This window comes from Azolla caroliniana, unplaced genomic scaffold, assembly GCF_043228905.1.
Source record: "Azolla caroliniana isolate FFs.n. ecotype wild unplaced genomic scaffold, voAzoCaro1.0.p SCAF_22, whole genome shotgun sequence".
Classification (NCBI taxonomy): domain Eukaryota; kingdom Viridiplantae; phylum Streptophyta; class Polypodiopsida; order Salviniales; family Salviniaceae; genus Azolla; species Azolla caroliniana.
The window spans coordinates 3,479,337-3,493,643 of record NW_028230457.1 but is presented as its reverse complement, the minus strand read 5'-3'; positions in this window follow the sequence as shown (position 1 = coordinate 3,493,643).

Genomic DNA, 14,307 nt, shown 5'->3' with positions numbered 1-14,307 from the left:
CACTTCTCATCCGGAGGGACCTGTTTCCTAACATTTTGCTCTCCTTAGAGGATTCAGTGATCGGAGAAGTCCTCTAAATTGCACAAGATGCACACACATTGCTATTGGATCGGTGCCACATTCCACGTGACCCCGAACATTGAATGGTTTTCGAACTATTCAGCCGATGCTAGCGGCACAGTCCGACTAAGCAACGGGCAGGAGCACAGAATAGTAAAGACCAGAGAGGTTCCCATCAGGTTGTCAAACGACAACACAATAACCCTACATTGAGTTCGGCACGCACCTAATCTTAAAAGGAGTCTGGTCTCCATCGGCATGTTAGCCGAAGACGGGTACAAAATGACTCTAAGTGAGTCAGTATGGATGATCAATCGAGAAAACCTAAAGATAGGAGGCGGACACAAGTACAATAACTTGTACCCAATGATGACGATCAATCCAGAAGGGGTCGTGAACGTAGTCGAAAAGACCAACCCAAACTTATGGCATGGCCGACTTGGCCATATGTCTCAAGCTGGACTTGATCGGCTGATGTTAGTAGGCTACATCCCTCAACTCCAACAAAAGATGGATTTCTTCGAGCATTGTCAATACGGGAAATAGACCCAAAGTCCGCACACTCTCCACTACGAGATGGTACGAAAGCCCCTAGAGCTCGTGCACACAGATATATGTGGGCCCAGGCCAGAGCGATCACTAGGCGGGTTCCGGTACTTCATCACCTTTGTAGATGACTGTACATGGACAGTCTGGGCCTAATTGATCAGGTCCAAAGACGAAGCGCTCGAGGTCTTCACTCGGTGGACATCTGAAGTGGAGAACCGGTCAGGACACAGAGTCAAGACACTCCGATCTGACAACGAAGGCGAATATACCTCTAGAGCCTTCAGGGAATACCTATCAAACAAAGGAATCCAACATCAAAAGAACATTCCTTACACACCCATACTGAATGGAGTGGTAGAACGGATCAACTGAACGATCCAGGAGAGGGTTACGGCAATTCTCCAACAATCTGGACTAAAGTTGGAGTTCTGGGTTGAAGCATTGCAGACGGTAGTATACTTGGTAAATCTCTCACCGTCGAAGGCAATCAAGCTCGAAGTGCCACAGGCACTATGGTCAGGCAAACAACCGACCTACGATAGGCTCGCGTATTCGGATGCGAAGCCTACGTGTTCATACCTAGGGAGGAAAGGACCAAGTTGGCACCCCATGCAACGAAATGCATATTTCTCGGTTATGGAACCGATGGGAACTTTGGCTACCGGCTATGGGATCCTGAGAACCGGAAACTGATACGGAGCAGTGATGTAGTCTTCGATGAAGACTCTATCTTCTCTCAGCGGAACCAGCAAAAAACAGTTGGTAAAAGGGTATCCTTCGAAGAAAACAAAGTTGTCATAGAAAGTTCATCCAACCGGGCTAACTCAGAGATTCGACAAATAGTCGAACTCGACCAAGCCGACAACATACCTACCGACTCGGAATCAGTAGGAAGTCCATAGTCTAGTCGAACTCGAAGACAAAGCTGATTCGACAAGAGTCGAAGAAGGCAAAGTCAACAAGATGCAAGTAGGAAATAGAACCAAGTCGACAAAGTCCATAGGGGAGGACAACGTGACACCACTGAAATCCCGACTTGGGGGCGTGTCACCTAACAAGACTCCTGACACAAATGGTTCAACAAATATCGATCGACCAACAGAGCCGATCGAAGAATCCGAGCCACTTATCTCGACAACTAGGAGATCTGGATGAGCTCGAAGGCAAATAGAGTTCTACCAACCTGGCCTCGACTATGTCAACTACACCGATGCACACAAACCAAGCACTTATGAAGAAGCTATGGCCATAACGAACACTGATACATGGCTACAAGCCATGAAATCCAAAATGGAATCGATTCACAAGAATCAGACATAGGAGTTGGTTGAACTACCATCTAGAAGAAAACCGCTACCTTGCAAATGGGTTTTCCGATACAGATATGTATCTGACTCAAAGAAACCAAAATACAAATCCCGGCTTGTCGTGAAAGGTTTCAAACAAGAACACGGGGTCCACTACGACGAGATATTCTTACATGTAGTCAAGATGACCACCCACCGACTCCTACCAGGAGTTATAGCAACAGAAGACATGGAGCTTGAGCAAATGGACATAAAGACGGCATTCCTACACGGAGATCTAGAAGAAGATATGTACATGTCTCAACCGGTTGCCTTCACGACGACGAGGGAGGAAATTCACCTCGTATGTCAACTGAAGAAAAGCCTCTATGGCTTGAAACAAGTGCCGAGGATGTGGTACTAGAAGTTCGACTCCTACATCATGCAACTTGGATATTCGGCCGATCCGAGTCCGACCCATGCATGTATATTGGGCAACTGGTTGACGAGTCTAGGATTTATCTGATCCTATATGTCGATGACATGTTGATTGCAGGAAGCAACCAAGCAGAGATCGGAAAGCTTAAGCGGAGCCTTCACGACAAGTTCGCGATGAAGGAACTCGGACAAGCCCGTCACATACTGGGCATGAGGATTGAGCGAAATTGGATGACTAAGACTCTCTGACTCTCCCAGTCTAACTATATCCGGAAGGTCCTAAGATGCTTCAACATGCAGAATGCAAAGCCATCACCAACACCGCTTCCAATATTGATCCGACTATCGGACAGAGACTCTCCTTCAATGGACAAGGAGAGAGAGCTTAATGGAAATATGCCCTTGCATCGGCCGTAGGAAGTATCATGTACGTAATGGTGGTGGTCAATCGGTACATGTCAAATCCAGGACGGAAGCATTGGGAGGTTGTCAAGCACATCTTCAGGTACCTGAGAGGGATCGAAGATACACAGCTAACTTTCGGTTTTACAACCTTTGCTGAAGTCGAAGGCTACACTGACTCCGACTATGCTGGAAATATGGACAATCGGAAGTCAACATCAGGCTATATTTTCACCTATGGTGTCAGTGCGATATCATGGAGCTCGAAGCTTCAAGAGTGCATGGCCCTATCGACCACAAAGGCCGACTACATAGTAGCATCGGAGGCAGCGAAAGAAGCGATCTCGCTGCACTGACTATCTATCAACTTCTCATCTACAAGTTGAATCGACTTATCAGCGTCGACCATCTATTGCGACTCACATAGCGCAATTCACCTCATTAACAATCCCGTCTATCACGCAAAGACGAAGCACATTGAGGTATAGTATCATTTATCATTACATCCGGGAGCGCATAACTGAGAAGAAGCTCGAAGTCTGGAAGATCGACACCGAGGTGAACATCGTTGATTGCATGACGAAGCCACTCCCAGATCAACGCTTCAGAGCACTAAAGAGAAAGATGGAACTATGACAAGTGACCCAGCAGAAGAAAGCCGAACGAGGAGCAGAAGGTAACAGTCGACCGAATCAATCATGATAATGAGCCATTCTAGGCTCACCACAGACCTCACCTTTGCCAACTCAACTATATGCCGACCGACTTGTAACATAAATTTAGACTAGTGTTGTAATCTAGGTTTACGGGGGAGACAACCCCAAACACATGTACATGTAGGACGGAGTAGTCCTCTTACGGGGGAGTTTGTTGGCATAAAAGGCCGACTCTGTCCATATAGTGTGAACTCATCCATATAGTTATGGCTTAGTATATAAGTGATATAGTTATGACTTTGTATCCTAGTGTGAACTCGTCCATATAGTTATGGCTTAGTATATAAGCGATAACCTAACGTTGGTAGAACTCTATCTGCCTTCCAGCTCGTCCAGATCTCTTGGTTGTCGAGATAAGTGGCTCGGATTCTTCAATCGTCTCTGTTGGTCGATCGGTATTTGTTGAACCATTTGTGTCAAGAGACTTGTTAGATGACACGCCCCCAAGTCGGGATTTCAGTGGTGTCACGTTGTCGTCCCCTATGAACTTTGTCAACTCGGTTTTGTTTCCTACTCACATCTTGTTGACTTTGGCTTCTTCAACTCTTGTCAAATCGCCTTTGTCTTCGAGATCGACTAGTGGACCTCCTACTGTTTCAGACTCGATAGGTATGTTGTCGGCTTGGTCGAGTTCAAGTGTTTGTTGAATCTCTAATTCTTCTTGGTGGGATGGTCCTTCTATGACATCTCTGTTCTTTTCGAATGATACCTTTTTACCAACTATTTTCTGTTAGTTCCACTGAGACAAGGTCTTCATTGAAAACTACATCACTGCTCCATATTAGTTTCCGGTTCTCAGGGTCCCATAGCCGGTAGCCAAAATCACCATCGGTTCCATAACCGAGGAATATGCATTTCTTCGCATGGGGTACCAACTTGGTCCTTTTCTCCATGGGGATGAATGTGTAGGCTTCACATCCGAATACGCAAAGCCTATCGTAGGTCAGTTGTTTGCCTTACCATATTGCCTGTGGTACTTCGAACCTGATTGCTTTCGACGGTGATAGATTTACCAAGTATACTGCCGTCTACAATGCCTCAGCCCAGAACTCCTGGTTTAGTCTGGCTTGTTGGAGCATTGCCATCACCATCTCCTGGATCTCTCGGTTGATCCGTTTTGCCACTCCGTTTCTGCCATGCTGGAGCCATCTTGGTACCGGAGTCTTACTAGCTTCCGGAATACCGACACTTGATTAACAGCATTTTTGTTCTGAAACATTATACCGATCTTCTCCCAGAGCTCATGAGCCTTGCTCTCTTCATTGAAGTTGTTGTATAGGCTCATGTCGATGAAGCACCGTATGTACGTTGTTGTCTTCATGTGCATCACCTCCCATATTGTGGCGTCGATCTTGTCCGGTCTCTTGTCCCCGAACTGAACCGGTAGCCAAAGATCTTTAACCACGAGCATGTCCCTCATCTTCGACTTCCACACTGAATAGTTGGAGCCGGTGAGCTTGAACATGCCGCCAAACGATTCGTCCATTTTATGTGTCGATTTTGCTCTGATACCACTTGACGGGAACTCAACGCTCCTAATGCACAACGCTCGGCCACAACCGAGCTTAGAATGATACACAGAAAAACGGGAAATAAAAACACGATAAGAAGAAGAAGAGAATACACAGGAGGTTTACGTGGAAAACCCCAAACTAGGGGAAAAACCACGGCAGCCCACAGGCTGCAAACTGTCACTATGTAGGAATATACAACAGTGAGTTCACTGAGGCACCGACCTCGTGCTCACAAATCTTCGCCACAGGCGGCGGTTACAACAGAGGCAACGACCTCTTTCTCTCTCTCTCTCTCTCTCTCTCTCTCTCTCTCTCTCTCTCTGTACAGTTACGCACACTAATCTCGTGCAAAACAGAAAATGACAACAACTAAAGGTTTGCCCTAAGTCATATTTATACTAATATGACTTTTCGGCTATTTACAAATATAGCCTTGATGGGCTCTCAGAAACATATTTACGAATATGTCTCTTCCTCCGGTTCTCACCGGGTCTGCGTCATCCGGCTCTCTGTAGCCGGGTGCTCCTCATCCGGTTCTCACCGGGCCTGCACCATCCGGCTCTCCGTAGCCGGGTACTCCTCATCCGGTTCACACCGGGTCTGCACCATCCGGCTCTCCGTAGCCGGGTACTCCTCATCCGGTCTTCACCGGGTCTGCGTCATCCGGCTCTCCGTAGCCGGGTGCTCCTCATCCGGTTCTCACCGGGCCTGCACCATCTGGCTCTCCGTAGCCGGGCGCTCCTCATCCGGTTCTCACCGGGCCTGCACCATCCGGTTCACACCGGGTCTGCACCATCCGGCTCTCCGTAGCCGGGTACTCCTCATCCGGTCTTCACCGGGTCTGTATCATCCGGCTCTCCATAGCCGGGTACTCCTCATCCGGTTTCGGCCGAGGCCTGTCGGCCTCGGCCGAGTTTGTTCATCGGCACTGTTCTTCTCCCTTCCCATCCGGAGGGACCTGTCTCCCAACAAAAACTTGTTCAGCTTCTCTTCTCTCTCTCTCTCTCTCTCTCTCTCTCTCTCTCTCTCTCTCTCTCTCTCTTTGTACAACAATGATACAACTAACAACAACATTACGAAGTGATTGCCCTAAGTCATATTTATACTTATTGACTTTAAGAGAAATTACAAATATAACCTTTACAAGCACACCAGAAACATATTTGCAAATATGTCCCTAGATCCGGTTCACACCGGATCCATCTGGATACCTTCCAGTCTGGTCTGGTTGCTACATCCGACCCGCTTCCTTCCTTTGGCTCGTCCGATCCAGCTCCTCCGGATCCCATTTGGAGGGACCGAATTTCCAAGATGAAGACCTCGAGAGCTTCGGCTTTGGCCCTGATTGAGTAGGCCCAGACCTTCCGTGTACAATCATCTACAAAGGTGATGAAGTATCGGGAGCCTCCTAGTGATCGCTTTGGCATGGGCCCACATATATCTGTGTGCACGAGCTGTAGGGGTTATCGTACCGTCTTGTAGTGGAGAGAGTGGGGACTTCGAGTATGTTTCCCATATCGACAATGCTCGCAGAAGTCTGTCTTTGCTTGGAGTTTAGGGATGTGGCCGACCGCCATCAGCCGATCAAGTCTGGTTGAGACATATGTCCTAGTCGACCATGCCATAAGTTTGGGTCGGTCTTTTCGGCTACATTCACAACCCTTTCTAGATTGATCGCCATCAATGGGAACAAGATATTGTACTTGTGTCCACTCCCAATTCTGAGATTTCCCCGGCTGATCATCCATATCGACTCACTTAGAGTCGTTTGGTACCCGTCTTCTGCCAACATGCTGATGGAGACCAAACTCCTTTTCAGGTCGGGTACGTGCCTGACTTGGTGCAGCGTGATCATGTTGTCATTGGGCAATCAGGTGGGAGCCTCTCCGGTCCCTACGATTCTGCACTCATGCCCATTGCCTAGTCGGACTGTGCCATTGTCGTTGGTTGAATAGTTCGAAAACCATTCAATGTTTGGGGTCACATGGAATGTGGCACCGGAATCCAGTAACCATGTGTGTGCATCTTGTGCATAGTACAAGACTTCTCCGATCATTGAATCCTCTAAAGAGAGAATTTCTCCTAATTGGGAGTTGGCAACATTGATTTGGTTGCCGATTGGAGAGCGGTCCGAGTCGGGTCATCCTCGATTTCGCTCGAATTGCCGACCACTCTCTTTCCTCTTGATCGACTAGCAGTCAGAAACATTGTGGCCAACTTTTCTGCAGTGTATGCAGAATTCACCTGATCGGCCCGTTCTTGACTTCGACCGCTGACGGTCTCCCCTCGTTTTTTATCAGTTGGTGTTCCGATTGTTTTTGTCAGCTTGTTCTCTTGTTCGACTTTGTCGGTCGAACGACTCGGTCGATTGATGGGCTTCTGCCGATTCATCAATGGTAAGTCCCATTGATTTTCTCCAAATGTCCTCAGTGAGGACTTGACTGATCATCTCATCCAGATTTAGGATCAATCGGCTATTGGCATATGTCATGCAGAATACCTCCCAGGTCGCCGGCAGGCTCGATAGGAGGGCAAGGACTTTCACTTCTTCTTCGAAGTTGATCCCTTGTGAGGAGAGTTCTGACAACACCCGGCTAAAGGTGTTGATGTGAGAGGTAGCCGGATCGGTTTCTCTCATGTTCATGTTGAACAGTTGTTTGATCAAAATTAGTTTTGAAGATGAGGACTTTTTTCTGTACATGGCTTGTAGATTCTCCCATAATGAGAACATTTTCGAACTTGGTGTCGGACACAAAATGGCCAGCCATTAGGCAAAGATGGGCTTCATTAGTTTACCTCCCCGTATCCGCTTCAGCTGCTCCCGGAGTACCTCGGATGTTAAGATGCCCCAATCAAAAATTTCCCCTTCATAAGTTGTTGTAATAAATCATGCTCGTTTTTTCGGCATACAATAAAACCTAGGACTGACAAAAGCAACTTCCAACAGAAATTTGGCGACTTCATGAGTATTCTCTGAAATATGATCGCAACATGTCGTTATCCATTTTCTTGACTGCATCAAAACCTTCTCTTTTTAAGTTTAACACACAATGTACCTGTTTGTTAGTTAATTTGGTGATGTCGATGCTCTGAATCACTTCTGTGGTGTGTGGGTGAGGTTCGGAATCCGCCATTCTTAGGTAAGCCTGAAGTCCTTTGTTGTTGAGTCATTGTCGAAGATGATCAGATACATGGATCGGCATGTTGTCGTCTTTGTGAAATATATGTGATATTTGTAGAGACAGCGATGAAGGTTGTTGTTTATGAGGAAACACAGAAGAAAATTTCTATGCTCGAAAAAACTTCTGTTTTTGTGGCGACAGAGAACATGAAGTATTAGGTTTTAGGGAAATTAAGTGTTTCATGATGTCTAGGGAAAAGGAATATACTATTAATGATAGTACTAGTCCCCAAATAGCAATAATAGCTCCACCACTCATAATAGTTGCATGATTTGTGACTGCTTACTTATAGTCTTAAAAACACATGTCAAGAAGTGTCTATCATGACAGTTAGTTCTGTTATCTTTTTGCCAAGATTATTATTATTATTTTGTATATTTACATGTGTAACATATGCCACGTCACGTTGCGTCGGTTTCTTTTACAACCTTAAAGGGATTTTCCGGCATCGAACCCTGATAGGGTTTGAGTCAAAAACCATTTACCCATTTTGGTAAAATTTCTCCTGACAGCGTGCCTACTTGATACGTACCATTTTTGCTATCGACAATCCAGAATGGCCCCGTCCACCGAAATCGAAGTTTGTCGGGCATAGACCCCATTTTAGTCTGGAAAACTAAAACTAATTTTCCGATTGCGAATTGGTTTTCTTTTTGCCATCTATGTCGGTCTACGAATGCCTTTGTTTGACGTTGTTTTTGCTCCAGTGCCGACATTGCTTGAATTCAACTCTCCTCTAACAACAGTAATTGTTGTTTCTAAACTTGTTCCGATTTTACTTCTTCTAATCTTTCGGTAACTTGTACCTGAAGTGTTGGAACTTGAAATTCTATCGGCATTACTGCTTCTAACCCAAATTCCATCCTAAATGGAGTGGATTTAATAGCCGTTTTATACGATGTATGATAGGCCCATAGAGCACTATTTAGCTTCTGATCCCAATCTATTCTATCTCATTTACTATTTTCTTGCGAATAATTTGCAGTGTTTTATTTGTAGATTCTGCTAGTCCATTAGCTTGTGGTAGTAAGGAGTACTTTTCTTATGTACTAGGGCATAATATGTTGATAATTAATGTATAATTTTATTAATGAAATGAGTACATTGATCACTTACTAATTCGATAGGACAACCGAATCGACACCAGATATTTTCATATAAGAATTTAGTTGTTGATGTTGTCGTGTTATCTCTCAAAGGTTTAGCCTCCACCCATTTTGTGCAGTAGTCCATAGCGACTATGATGTAACATTCCCCGTTCATACAGCTGCTGGTTTAAATGGACCGACAAAATCCAGTCCCCATTTCTGAAATGGTTCTAAGGGTAATACTGGTTGAAAAGGCATTCTATCCTTTTCTGTTGGTTGTCCAATTCTTTGACATAAATCACATTGTTAGTAGTATTCGACTGCATCATTCGTTGTTGTCGGCCACCATAACCCACTATTCCAAATTTTCTTGGTTGTTGCTTCTCCTGCATAATGTCCACCAGTGACACCACAGTGAGTTTCCTGCAGAATTGCTTCCTTCTCAAACTGTCGAACCGTACACCGCCAAATACCGTCAGCCCCTTTGTGATATAAACTGTCATTTAAGAGACAAAAATTTCGACTCTGAACAGCAAGTCGTTTCCTTTAATCAATTGACATATGTTCGGGTGGTAATCCCGTTGTGAGAAAAAATGCCATCTCTGTAATCCATGCATCAGCCAGTTCTTCATTCATCTAATGGGCAGAAACTATGTCAACTCTAAAGAGGTGGTCGTCCGGAAAATCATCTTTTACACCCATTCCTTCTTCTCCTGATTCCAACCGGCTAAGGTAATCTGCAACGGCATGTTGTACTCCTGGTCGATGGAGAATGTCAAATTTGAACTCTTGGAGCAATAACGTCCATCTTGCTAATTTGCCTGTAAGTTCTTGTTTAGACACTAAATAGAATAAAGCGGAATGGTCGACATGAAAGGTGAATTTCCTCCCTAAAAGGTAATGTCGGATTTTATTAATATTGTACACCATTCCTAAAGCTTCTCTTTCAGTTGTCGAATAATTCCTTTCCGCTGTGGAAAGTTTTCGACTTGCGTAATATACTAGTCGATACCAATTTGGTTCAGACAATTGCATTAGTGAGCTCCCAATTGCTACGTCTGATGCATCGATGAACACATGAAAAGGCTTGTTCCAATTAGGAGGTTGCACTATTGGAACTTTAGAAAGCATTTTCTTCAGACAATCATATGCATCTTGTTCGACAGACGTCCATTGAAAAGGTGTTTTATGTACCATTGTATGCAATGGTATTGCGACATTAGCAAGGTATTTCATCATCCGGTTGTGCCATCTTATATGTCCTAAAAATCGACTAAGGCTTTTTGCATTGGTTGGTGCCGGTGCATCCATTATTGCTCGGACTTTATCCGAGTCGACTGCAATTCCTTCCTAACTGACGATGTGCCCTAATAATGTTCCACTTGTGGCTCCAAACGCACATTTAGCCGGATTTAAGCTAAGCCTACCTTTCCGACAGTGTTCCAAACATCATCGTAAATGTTCGAAGTGCTCCGACTTCCGACTATAGACGGAAAAATCATCTAAGAAAACTTGCATGAACGCAGGAATGTAATCACCAAAAATTTCTTGTATTACTCTTTGAAATGTGGTTGGGGCCGTTTTTAAACCAAACATCATTACGACAACCACAAATACTCCCCATTCAGTGACAAAGGCAGTTTTTTCTTGATCATCCGGGTGCATTCTTACTTGATTATATCCACTAAAGCCGTGTAGGAAACTGTACATTTCGTGACCGGCGACTGTATCTAATACACCGTCAATGAACGATAGTGGAAACGCATCTGTCACCATCGCTACATTAAGTTTCTGATAGTCAACACAAACCCGAAGCTTGCCGTTTTTCTTTGGTACGACCATGATCGAACTTAACCATGTAGCCTTTTTTACTAGCCGAATAAACCCGAATTTTATTCTTTCCTTTCCGGAATGTTAATAAATTCTTATTCCAATTCTACTTAATATTTGCAGTCTTTAACCATGGTCAGCCTAATAACAAGGGATATGCTCCAGGAGCCTCCAAATGAAGCACTACTGGTGATATTTGAAAAGTATGTCCCCCTAAAATGACATCTAGTTGTCTGATTACGCCGAGTTGTCGTACCGTACGGGTATCAGCCATTCGTAACCATAATGGACATGCCTCCCATTTAGTGATACCAAGCTTATCATAGGTAGTTTTATTGATTACATTTACTCCTGATCCGCCATCTACAATAGTCCCATCTATTTCTTGTCCATGAATCATTATTTTTATTGATGGATTTTGCTTATCCATAATTATCGGACTATTGTTCGGTTGATTATAATTAACCAATACTTGTTCTACCCCTTTCTGTGCAATCAAAGTGGTCACTTTCTCTGTGAACCGTGGAACTAATTTCAATAAGCTGGTTAAGGGTAATGAAACTTGACAATCTGCCAAGATTTTCCAAGCTTCTTCCTGTTCTTGTATTGGTACTGATCCGGGTAGCTCGTTTACTTGGTTTATCTCATTATCCTGTAGCATTCTGGACGCATTATTTTTATTCGCTTCTTCAACCCATTCTTTGGCTACTTTTCTAACAGCTTCCTAGATTTCCCATTCTGATTGCTTACCTTTACTTCTGGTATTTACCTGCTGAATTTCTGGAACCATCATATTAACAGCAGGTGCTTTTCCCTTGTCTTTAGTCGGACATTTATTTGCATAATGCCCATCTTTCCTGCAAATATAGCAATTTGGGATTGATGAACCACTCGTTTCCCCCTATTCAATTTGTGGACATCGAACATCGTTGAAATCAAGGTTTTCTCTCTGAGAATCATGCTGAAATTGCATAAATGCTTTTGGCTTATGAAATTTTTTGTTGGATGGTCGATTTTGTTTATTCTGATAACGACCCCCTTTATATTGTTGACGACCATTATCCCGAGGGGGTGAGAAATCCTGATCTCGATTATTGCGATCATCGCTTCGATAATCATGTTTTCGAGCTTCACCACGAGTCGAATCATAACTATCGTTCCGCCAATAATCATTCCAATCATTATTCAGTCACCTATCCGAAGAATTTTGATTATCATACCGATCATCCTCCTGATACCTATTGTTGAAACCTGTTATGGTTGTCTTGGTAACCATTCTCCGGATGAATTTGTCATACACACGTTGTTGCTTTATTAAGCAAATTATATTCACATTGCTCTACGGAGTGAGCTTTGGAGTGACAGATTGTGCAATGAGTGCACAGACTGCATTCTATTGTTGAATGCCTAGTGTTGAGACAAGTGGTACATTGCACTTCTTGTTGAAACTATAACTCCTCTAAAGCCAGCAGATTATGGTGTAACACCGACATGTCCATACTTTTTTTATTTTTGTGATTCCGATCCATAGCAATTGCCTTATCAATCGCTTGATCAATTGACTGATGCTGGAAATCGAATATTGTTAATGTTGTTCGTAGTGGTTCACAGATTGCCTCCAAAAAGATATCCTTTAATTCTTGATCTGGAATTCACCTGGAAATTTGGAGTTGTAGATTCTGAAATCGAATGACGAACTGTGACACCGTTTCATGCGGTTCTTGATACGATGCATAAAATTGGGCTATCAGATCTTTCTGAGGAATTTGTCGATGAAATAATTGAATAAATTTGTTGGTTAATTGTTCGAATGTTTCGAACCCTCAGAAACCATTCTGAGCAAACCAATTTGTCAACTGGCCATCTAATGACAAAACAAACTTGGCAACTTTAGACTTATCCTCGGCTGCTGCCGATAGTCTCTGAGCTCCATGGTTTATTTCCCATGTTGTCAAAAAAGTCCCTAATATGCGCATCTGCATCAGTGCCATCTCGATATTTCGAGTAAGGGTAAGGCATATTGTCTTCACTCTAGATATCGTAAACTAATACCTCTTCAGACTTATTTCCTTCCGACTGTCTATCGGTTAAGTGGGGATCTGAAGACCACCTCTAACTTGTTTGTTGTTGGTCAACTGCAGCAGAATCCTCTTCAACACACTTCTTAACTGATCGTGTACGAGGACGTTTACGATCGACTGGTATATCCGGACCAAACGACATCCATTCGACTATTCTCTGGTAAATGCAAATGTAACCGAGCATGCCAAAATTACTGTGTTGTTCGGTCGACAACCTACTCTGTCACCGACAATCAGTAAAATGGAACGTTCTGTTCCAAACGTTGTCGTGAAGATCCGTCACTACGCGCGGATCATGAGGCAGAACCGCCGGGGTTCTAGACCGGAAGGACTCGAAGTTGGCACTAGCTTTAGCAAGAAAGGCTTTAAGATAGATTAAAAGAGAGAGAGAGAGAGATTTTAACGCTCGACTTTGGGCCGAGAGAGATTGATATGGCCTGAGAGAGATAGAGAGAGATTAAGTTTGGACCCTTGACTTTAGATTTAGGAAACAAGATAAACCATCAATTGGAGAACGAGGTTTTCTTCTTCTTAAATTCTTGAATAATACACAACACCTTTGATCCTTTTCATCCATCCTTTTATAGATGCACCCATGCATATGATGCATGTGAGGGTACAAGTCATGCATACAATGCATGGAATGCATGTGATGCATGTTTTCCATTTGGCGCTAATGCATCACATCTCACTCAATTAAGCTCTAATATGAGAACTTACATGTAAAACTATAATGATAGGGAAAACATTTCTAAAGAAATGACATAGCTTAGTGGTAAGTCTATAGACTCTCAATGTGGAGGTGCAAGGATCAAGTCTTCACTTGCACTCCTTTTGAATATATACACACACACACATATATATATATGTTTTTATTATTAATGTATTTTTACACGACATTTCTCCGTCCGGTCTTCGTGTCATCGGCTCCGTCGGTCGCCGGGTGATGTCGGATGCCGAATCCCGTCGGTCGCCGTCGTCGGATTCATCCAAAACACATAGTTATATGCATTTGGCTACATCCATTCGTTAAGTCATACAACTTAACCTTTCTATGCTCCACACATAGACACAAAGGTAATAGCTTTTGCCCTGCCTTATATATGGTGGGTTCCTTCTTTGTCCTGTCTATGTGGCATATCACATATTTTTCCTCTTCTT